The 10,299-nt window shown below is 37.5% G+C and overlaps 1 pseudogene; it reads right to left on the bottom strand.

The window, feature by feature from the left end:
- Nucleotides 1-3,939: 3,939 nt before the first annotated feature.
- On the bottom strand, nt 3,940-5,853 carry LOC119062920 (elongation factor 1-beta-like; annotated as a pseudogene).
- Between the last annotated feature and the right edge of the window lie 4,446 nt (nt 5,854-10,299).

Below are 10,299 nucleotides of genomic sequence, written 5' to 3'. Positions count from 1 at the left end.
ATGTTTTTGTAGTTCAAAGAGGTACCAAGACAAGGGAGGAAGAGATTGGGTCTATTCCCCAATTCACAAAATGTTAGACATATTTTATGAGCCTACAGGACTTTCTGTTTCATTAGAAACAGAAAAGCCTCTGCTATAGACTCTCAAAATCTTCCTCACCCAAGGATTAAAACTAGCCAGGACACAGTAGATTGTATTAATTATATACTCTATTAATTAAAGACTTTGTACATAAAATAATTAGCAAATAAGTCTATGCCAACTGGTTAGTCCACACTTCCCTTACTAATGTGGCAAAATAAATATCAGGGCCTTTAACAAAATTATTTCAAATCTACTATCACTTCCTGTTCTTGTAACATTCTTAAAAGACTGTTTACCTTCATGAAATCTTCATGAAATGTCCCTCTGTTCCCTTGATTTCCATTGGCAAGGGTTATAGTTTCCTGGGTTAAATGTATGTAATAAATCAACGTTTTCAAAATAAGATTTATATATTTAAAAGATCAGTAGCTGTGAGTTCACTGCCTAGTATAAATTTTGATATAAAAATGCCTGATAAAGTTTTCAATCTTTTAATAGCTCAAAAAATAAAAGCGACTGGCACACAAACCTAAAAGAAAGCCAGCGATGGGTTCAATGGAAATTGTGCGGAGAGCCCATCAGACATTAAGTAAATACTTTGCTTCTGTTTTCTAGTCCCTTTTTGTTTGGTTACTATGGCAACCCGTTTTTGTGGGGGTCACTTGAAATGTATAAGAATTTGCTGCAATTAGATGCTCATATCCTATTGGTCAGTATGATAGAGAGTAGTAAAACTAAAAAGAAATAAAAGAGAAGGAAGGGCATTGGTGAATTTGGACAAAGCCAACATGCACTGTGGGACCTGAAGAAAAATTCTGTAAGCCTAATTATCTCTCACAGCTATTTTCAAAGCTGCTTTTACTAAAAATGCCCATATCCTCTAGCCTGTGATTTCTCACCTTGTTGACCTTCCAAACTATTTTTTAGCTGTAACACATGTATTGCATTTGATTTGACTTGTTATTCTCTAATTGTTTTACAGATATGTCTTGTCCCTTTATGAGATTGCGGAAGTCCCTCAAAGAAGGGACCACATTTTCTAATTTTGAGGCCATGAGGCAAAATGCAGAAAACCACAGAAGTGGAATTAGGCGTGAAGGATTGTGATCTAGTTCTGAACCAAATCAGTTGTACAGCATTTAGCCAAATCCCTTCAACTTCACTGAGCCTCAGTTTCCATGTTATGAGATTCATGCCCTTAAAGGATATTATAATAGATTATTTATACTGTCCACGGCATTATTTATATCTATGATATATTCCTACTTATTTCCCAAATTAAGGTTAATTGATTTAATATGTTAAAATTATCTTAGATAGCCAATAAATATACAGAAAATTAACATAACTGCCTCTGCTATAGACTCCCAGATTACAAATTTTAAATCCATGGTTGGGCAGGGTGAAGGTGGCCTACTTCTCAGATAAAGAGAAGAAGCAAATTAGATGGTCATAGTTACACTCACAAAGAAATAACAGCATCAAAGACTGTACTTGCTCAAAGACTTGCTTAGCCTGACTCCTGAGAAGCAAAGTAACATTACTGTTGTGTCTCACCCAGATCGAGACTATGAATTACAGAGAAATTGTTTACTTTAAATAGCCTCACCCCTTTTTCTGAAACAATATATTATTGAAGATGAGCCTAATCATTAGACATGTCAAATGATTTCAAATCTCAGCTGGATTGTTAACAATACACAGATTACCTAAATTCTGCTCCACTCACCTTGATCACTCCAGATGCTGAAGCCCATGTTCAGCCAGCTCAAGCAGTTCAAGGAGGTTATCCATTAAGGCTTTATTTCAACACCTCCAGTGGCAAGAGAATCACCATGGCCCCAAAGCCATTCATCATGAGTTTAAGCAGCACTAATTGTTAGATAATTCTTTCTTATATTAAAACCAAAGCCCTCTTCCCAGTTACTCTATACATTGCACCCAGGCTAAAACTGCTTTCATGACATCGTTTGGAATTTGTTTTCTCTGAGTACACGTCAGTTTTCCAAGTCCTTCTTCAAGGGGCACCCAGAGCTAAACACAATCCCCTGTGCTGGCTGACCAATAAAGTATACAGTAAGACTATTATCTCCATCATTAATTCAACAAGCATGATTATGTGCCCATTTGGGGCTACCTGCTAGATACAAAGATAAATTAGCAACGTCTTTGATTTAGGGATACTAGAACCTACAGGAGGAGCCAAGAATATCAGCAAATACGTTCAACAGACAGGCTGAGGGCTAAGGTTGAGAACACGTATTTTTCAGCATTCCCTGGGAAGGGACAAGGGTCAGGGAAAGTTTCATAGAGTAGGTGTTACTGGGTAGTCCATAAAAAGAGCATTCTGGGAAGATGCAATAGCATAATAAAATCTCTGACGCATTACTCAACATGATAAGTTCAGGGAATTCCAAAAAATTTTCTCTGAAATGCACCGTATGAGAGTGACAAGACAAGAGCTTAGGCTGGAGAAGCAGACAAGAGCTCCCAGTGGAGGACGCGTGTGCTGGGCTAAAGCATCTGAACTTTGCCCTGTAGTCTAGTGGTCTCCACACTGGAATGCACATACCACAGGGGACACACAAGATGATCGATCCACTGAGGTAAAATATGAGAACTTCTATTTTATTTGATTTTTACGCCAAGAATCATGAAAATATTAAGCTTTACTAATATTTCATTTGAACTGACACTGGCACCCTCAGTAGGTTTGCATGTCAAACTGTAAAATGTCATTCACAGCGAGCAAAGCACCCTGAACTAAAAATGGGAATTCCCCAACGTGGAGGGCTGGACAGTCAACCATCGTCCTGTCATTCACTTTATTTTTATTTAACAAGTTGCACTTTATGGTGCCTAGTTAATGAGACAGATTGCTATTATCTACTCATAAGTAAATTAATTCTCACAAAGTAAACAATTATCTTTGAGTAAAGATCTCTTCAAAGACACTTTAAACTAGAGGTAACACTAATAGGGTAAGCACAGTGAGAGCTAAGACAAAGGCTGAGCTGATCATTCTACTCCTTTCATATTCTCTCTGTTAGGTAAAAATAGTGACAATACATTCTAGTCTTATAAAATATATATCAATACACATCAATGATATATATTTAATGTATGATTATACATCAATTATATCTATTATGTGATTATGTATTTCAATTTTAAAGATATGGGTTTACTTACATCTAGAATATAAAGACCTTACAAAATTTTACTGAACTTATTAAAGATCAGTAAAGCCTTCTTTTGAGGGATTTTACTTAAAAATAGTAAGTTTTGTTTACAATGCTTGTCCTTTCTGTCTTAGGAAACATGGTCAAAAGCATTGGAAAGGCCAGTATGTGACTTCAGCAAATAATGCAGTGACTGGATTTCCATACCTTCCTCCTGTGCTCTCCTGCACCTCAGCACTACAGCTTGTTGCAAAACTCGTGTCCCTACACCTGAGGGTTCTAGATCCCCAAATAGGTATGTCAGAAGTACTTGGTGACTGACGTCTAGCTAATGACAGTATAAAGAAGAAGGTAATTTACTGTGCTTGGAGGAGAACAACTCAGAAAAATTCTGCACTCACTCTGGGGCCACCCAGGGGAAGTGAGTCCCAGGTGCCCACAGCAGGAACCTGCTTGATAACACCCCCTTTGTTGGATCAGTCCTTCCTTCCTTTCCTCACTTCTGCCATGCCTTATTTTCCCAAACAGCTGGATAAAATTGTTGTTAGTTGTTTCTAATGTGTTTTTGTTCTTGATATTTTTTAGACTCTGTGTCAATAATGAAATACGTGAAAATCAACTTTTTTATTGTCTTTCATAGCTTTTACTTAATAGCAATAATCCCTGATAGACTTTATATCTTGTTGAAAGCAGTCACATCCACAGACTGCATAGTCCTCAAAAGACACCCTGGCCTTTTGGATTTAGGCATGGTGTGGCTCAGTTGGTTGGAGCATCCTCCTGTAACCAAAAGGTTTCTGGTTTGATTCCCCATCAGGGCACATACCTAGGTTGCAGATTCCATCCCTGTTCCAGGCACCTATGAAAGGATGCTTCTCTCTTGCATCAATGTTGTTCTCTCTCCCTTCTTCTCTCTCTAAAAGCAATGAAAAAAATGTTCTTAAATGAAGATAATTTTTTTAAAAAGTGATCAGCTTCTTCAGCACATCTGTTTCAAATTTATCATCTTTACCCACTGTATTTGAAGTTCTTTAATGCTATACACCCCCTGAAACTAGTACAGAAGAGCACCAGACCAAGCCGCCTGCTTGAATGCTTCTGATACACTCCTCTAACTTTACCATAGCCCTCTTGTCGTCCCAAAGTTTCACATCTAATAAGATGGGAGATGTGGCAACAAGTGCAGGTTTTTAGCTTTCTTTTACCTACATTGTACAAAGCTTTCTTCTCTTTGCCTATTGGCTGCTTTGCACACTTCCTTCTTGCCACATCCATAGAGATAAGTGTCGTTATCCTCTTTACTATCTGTAGCTCACTTCCTGTGGTGTCTTCCACATTGGCAGGGCCATACTAGCCCTAAGCTTTCTACACTCCTGGCAGGCTGGCCTTTTCCTTTTTGTAAGACTTAATGTGATTATACCAGCAGAGGGCATGATACAAGTTGGTAGGTGGTAGGCTGGAGACTGCTTCAAATATTGCCACATCTGCCTTTAATGTCATATACCCATGATGAAGCTTTTGTCCTCTAGGTAGTTGCTGAGCACCTGGAAGCCACTGGGGCTTTTCAGGTCTCCACAACCCAGGGCATCGCCTGATCCTGGCAACTGAATAGCAGCAGAAGAAAGGAGGAACACAGGTGGGGGGCCTAAGTGCTATGAGAAAAGGCCATAAAAGGCCCCAAAATTTCTTATATAGAGGCAGTTTCCCTCCTTCATACCTGGCTGAAGGCTAAAGGTCAAGTATGTTAATCTTCTCATTCACAATGTAAAAATTTGGGACTTAATAAAATGGCCCCAAAAATATCTGCAGGCCATTCTTTTTATTTGGAAATTTTTAAAAAAACCAACTTTTGTGAGCCAATAAAGTAAAATGAAATGGAGAATATATATTCTCATTACTTCTGATATCTTTTAAAATCACAATGTTAAAGAACTACTGCATATAAATACAAACTTGACTGAAAGAGGGAGAAAAGAAGAGGTCATTGCCTACATCATTATAAGCAACTTTAGGTGCAAAAATAATGAGCCCAGGTGCATATTTCATGAATGGTGTTAAATTTTATAAAAACAAAGACTTTAAAATGTAGCCTACATCCTATGGTATTCTTAAACCACCTTTGAGTGAAGTGAAAAATCATACAAACCTGAGGTATTACACAGAGATTTGTTATCTTATGACAAAGAACTTTAAAAGAACTTTTATATTTAAAAATGAGTTACAAGACTTCCACCAAGATGGAGGCATAGGTGGAGACACCATGCTTTCTCACATAACCAAGTTGAGAGACAACAAAATATTAGCAACAGAAAACACAGCCAGAACACAGAAAATTGAACTTTTCGGAAGTCTGATAACAACAAATTCTTCAGCCTGACCAGTAAGAGTGGCGAAGCCAGCAGCTGGTGGAGTGGCGTTGCACAGGAAAACTCAGTCAGACAGACTCAGGCGCACGGATTCCAGGCGTGCAGATTCCAGGCCTGGGGTTGCAATGGGCAGACTCAGTGAGTGATGCAGTGAGTGACCCAGTGAGCGACCGGAGTACCCAGCGAAGGTGCAGAGCAGCAGGTTGACTGTGGTCCCGCATTCGTGCGCAGATAGACCAGCAAGGGCGTGGGTGGTGAGAGACGGGACCAAACTGGCCCCAGTGGCAAGAGGCTGCAGAGGAGGCCGCCATTTCCTCGCTCTGACCCCGCCCCCACATACAGCGTCACAACTCAGCGACCTGGGAGGCCCCGCTCTGGTAAATACCTAAGGCTCCACTGCTCATAATTAATGGTCACGAACAGACCAAAAATGACTCAAGAAGATCTCAAAGCCCTAGAGCCCATAAATCTAAGCAATGAAGAAATAGCAAAACTTTCAGATGCGCAGTTCAAAACACTGGTGATTAGGATGCTCACAGAACTGGTTGATTTTAGTCACAAATTAGAGGAACATATGAAGGCTACACTAATTGAAATGAAGGGAAATACACAGGAAACCAATAATAATGGAAAGGAAACTGGGACTCAGATCAAAGGAGTGGACCAGAAGGAGGGAAAAAATGACCAAACAGAAAAATATGAAGAAACAAAAATTTTAAAAAATGAGGAGAGGCTTAGGAACCTCCAGGACATCTTTAAACATTCCAACATCTGAATTATAGGGGTACCAGAAGGGGAAGAGGAACAGCCACCAGTGGAAACCTTATTTGAACAAATAATAAAGGAGAATTTCCCCAATCTGGTGAAGGAAATAGACTTCCAGGAAATCCAGGAAGCTCAGAGAGTCCCAAAGAAGTTGGACCCAAGAAGGAACACACCAAGGCACATCATCATGATATTAGCCAAGATTAAAATGAAGAACAGAATCCTAGAAGCAGCAAGAGATAAGGGGACAGTCACCTACAAAGGAGTTCCCATCAGACTGTCAGCAGATTTCTCAAAAGAGACCTTACAGGCAAGAAGGGGCTGGAAAGAGGTATTCCAAGTCATGAAATCCAAAGACCTACAACCAAGATTGCTCTATCCAGCAAAACTTTCATTTAGAATGGAAGGACAGATAAAGTGCTTCTCAGATAAGATCAAATTCAAGGAGTTCATTATCACCAAGCCCTTATTATATGAAATGTTAAAGGAACTTACCTAAGAAAAAGAAGATAAAAAAGATGAACAGTGAAAGGACAGCAAACTCACAGTTATTAAGAACCACACCTAAAACAAAAGCAAACTAAAAGGACAGCTAGATCAGGAGCAGAACCATAGAAATGAAGATCACATGGAGGATTAGCAACAGGGGAGTGGGAGAAGGAGAAGGGGGGAGAAGGTACAGAAAATAAGTAGCATAGACAGTAGGTAGAAAATAGATAGGGGGAGGGCAAGAATAGTATAGGAAATATAGAATCTAAAGAACTTGAGACACGTGGTCATAAACTAAAGGGGGGGAAATGGTGGGGGAGGGGGTGTGCAGGGTGGAGGAGAATGTAGGGGGGAAATAGAACAGTTGTAATGGCATAACTAATAAAATATATTTAAATAAAATAAAATAAAATTTTAAATCTGAAAAAACTTTTAAATAAATAAATAAATAAAAATTAAAAAATAAAAATGAGTTACATATTTTTGTTTTACAGAGACAAATGTCCAAAATTTGCTTACCATTCTATGAGAACAAATTGTCATTAGCATATCACCTATTTTTTAAATTTTTTATGGTATTTTTTTCCATTACCGTTTAGTCCCCTTATATTCCCACCCCCCACCTTCACCACACTGTTGTCCATGTCCATAACTCCATTTTAGTTTTGATCAGTTCTTCCATCCCCAACTTCCCCCACTTTGCTGTCATCCTGCTCTCTGAGTTCATCTCTATTTGGCTGGTTTGTTCAATTTGTTTATTCGATTCCCCATATGAGTGAAATCATATGGTATTTGTCTTTCTCTGACTGGTTTATTTCACTTAGCCTCACACTCTCCAGGTCCATCCATACTTTTGCAAAGGGTAAAACTTTCTTCTATTTTATGGCCAAGTAGTATTCTATGGTGTAAATGTCCCATAGTTGTTTTATCCACTCATCTACTGATTGACAGGCTGCTTCCATAATTTGGTGATTGTAAATAACATTGCAATGAACATAGGGGTGCTTATGTTCTTTTTAATTAGTGTTTTGGGTTCTTTCAGATATATTCCCAGAAGTGGGATCACTGGGTCAAAAGGCAGATCCATTTTTTATTTTTGAGGTATCTCCACACTGCTTTCCACAGTGGCTGCACCAATGCACATTCCCATCAACAGGGCAAAAGGATTTTCCTTTCTCCACATCCTCACCAATACTTGTTGTTTGTTGGTTTATTGATGACAGCCATTCTGACAGCTGTGATATGCTATCTCACTGTGGCTTTAACTTGCATTTCTCTGATGATTAGTTCATTGAGCATCTTTTCATATGTCTATTGTCCATCTGTATACCCTCTTTGGAGAAGTGTCTATTCAGATCTTTTGCCCACTTTATTATTGGGTTGTAATTGGGTTGTTTGCAGTGTTTTGTTTTGTTTTGGTGTTGAGTTTCTAAGTATTTTGTAAATATTGGATATTAACCCTTTATCAGATGTATCAACAAATATGTTCTCCCATTCTGGTTTTTTGTGTGTGTGTGTGTGATGATTTCCTTTGCCGTGCAAAACCTTTTTGGTTTGATATAGTCCCATTTGTTTATTTTTTCTTTTGTGTCCCCCATCTGGGGAGATATGTCCAATAAAGTTTTGCTACAAGCAATTTCTGAATTTTGCTGCCTATGTTTTCTTATAAGATTTTTATGGTGTTGGGTCTAACATTTAAATCTTTAACCAATTTTGAATTTATTCTTGTGTGCAGTGTAAGAAAGTGGTCTAGTTTCATTCTTCTGCACATATCTGTCCACTTTTCCCAATATTTACTGAATAAACTATCTTTAGCCTATTGTATGTGCTTGCTTCCTCTGTCAAATGTTAATTGACTATAAAGGTGTGGGGTTATTTCTGGCCTCTTGATTCTGTTTCATTGATCTTTATGACTTTTTATTCCAATATCACACCATTTTGATTACTATGTCTATATAGTATAGTTTGATATTAGGTAGCATGATTCCTCCAACTTTGTTATTCTTCTTTCTTAGGATCTCTGTTGCTATGTGGGGACTTTTGTGGTTCCATATAAATTTTTGAAATATTTGTTCTAGTTCTGTGTAATATGTCATTGAAATCTTGAGAGAAATTGCATTGAATCTATAGATTGCTTTGGGTAGCATAGACATTTTAATGATGTTATGTCTTCTTATCCATGAATACTGTATGTGCTTCCACTTATTTGTATCTTCTTCAATTTCTTTCTTTAGTATCTTATAATTTCTAAGGGCAGGTCTTTTACATCCTTGGTTAGGCTTATTCCTAAGTATTTTATTCCTTTTAAAACAATATGAATGAAGTTGTTTTCTTAATTTCCATTTCTGTTAGTTTTTAATTGTCATATAAAAATGCGACTGATTTCCAGATATTAAGGTTGTATCCTTTGACTTTGCTGAAATCATTTATAATTCATAGTAGTTTCTTGGTGGAATCTTTAGGGTTCTCTTTGTACAGTATCATGCTGTCTGCAAATAAAGACAGTTTTACTTTTTCCTTTCTAATTTAGATGTTTTAATTCTTCTTCTTGTCTTATTGTGTGGCTAGGACTTCCAGTACTATGTTGAATAAGAGAGGTGAAAGCAGACATAGCTGTGCTGTTCTTGATCTAAAGAGAACTGCATGTAGGTTTTGCCCATTGACTATGATGCTGGCAGTGGGTTTGTCATATATGACCTTTATTATGTTTAGGTACCTTTCCTCTGTTCCCACTTTGCTGAGCATCTTTATCATAAATGGGTGCTGAATTTTATCAAATGCTTTTTCTGCATCTATTTATATAATCATGTGGTTTTTATTTTTCATTTTTTAATGTAGTGAATTACATTTATTGATTTGAGAATCTGGTACCAACTTTTCATTCCTAGAGTAAATCCCACTTGATCGTGGTATATGATTTTTGATACATTTCTCTATTTGGTTTGCTAATTAATATTTTGTTGAGGACTTTAGCATCAGTGTTCATCAGGGATATTGCCCTATAATTTTATTTATTTGTAGTGTATTTATCTGCTTTTGGTATTAGGCAAATGCTCGCCTCATAGAATGAGTTTGAGAACCTTCCCTCCTCTTGAATTTTATGAAATAGTTTGAGAAGGAGAGGTGTTATTCTTCTTGGAATGTTTAGTAAAATTCCCCTGTGAAGACAAAAGTGATCTGGTCTATCACTTTTGTTTGTTTGGTGTTTTTTAATTACTGCTTCAATTTACTAAGTGTAATCTGTCTATTCAGATTCTCTGGTTCTTTTTTTTATTTAGTTTTGGAATATCATACATTTTTGGGAATTTATCTATTTCATCCAGGTTGTCCTGTTTGTTGGCATATAGTTGTTTATAATATTTTCTTACATCCTTTGTATTACTTTGGTGTCAGTTGTCTTTTCTCCTCTTTCA

The sequence above is a fragment of the Artibeus jamaicensis genome, unplaced genomic scaffold (genome assembly GCF_021234435.1).
Source record: "Artibeus jamaicensis isolate MK-2021 breed Jamaican fruit bat unplaced genomic scaffold, CSHL_Jam_final contig_760, whole genome shotgun sequence".
Classification (NCBI taxonomy): domain Eukaryota; kingdom Metazoa; phylum Chordata; class Mammalia; order Chiroptera; family Phyllostomidae; genus Artibeus; species Artibeus jamaicensis.
This window is presented reverse-complemented; position numbering and strand designations above follow the sequence as displayed.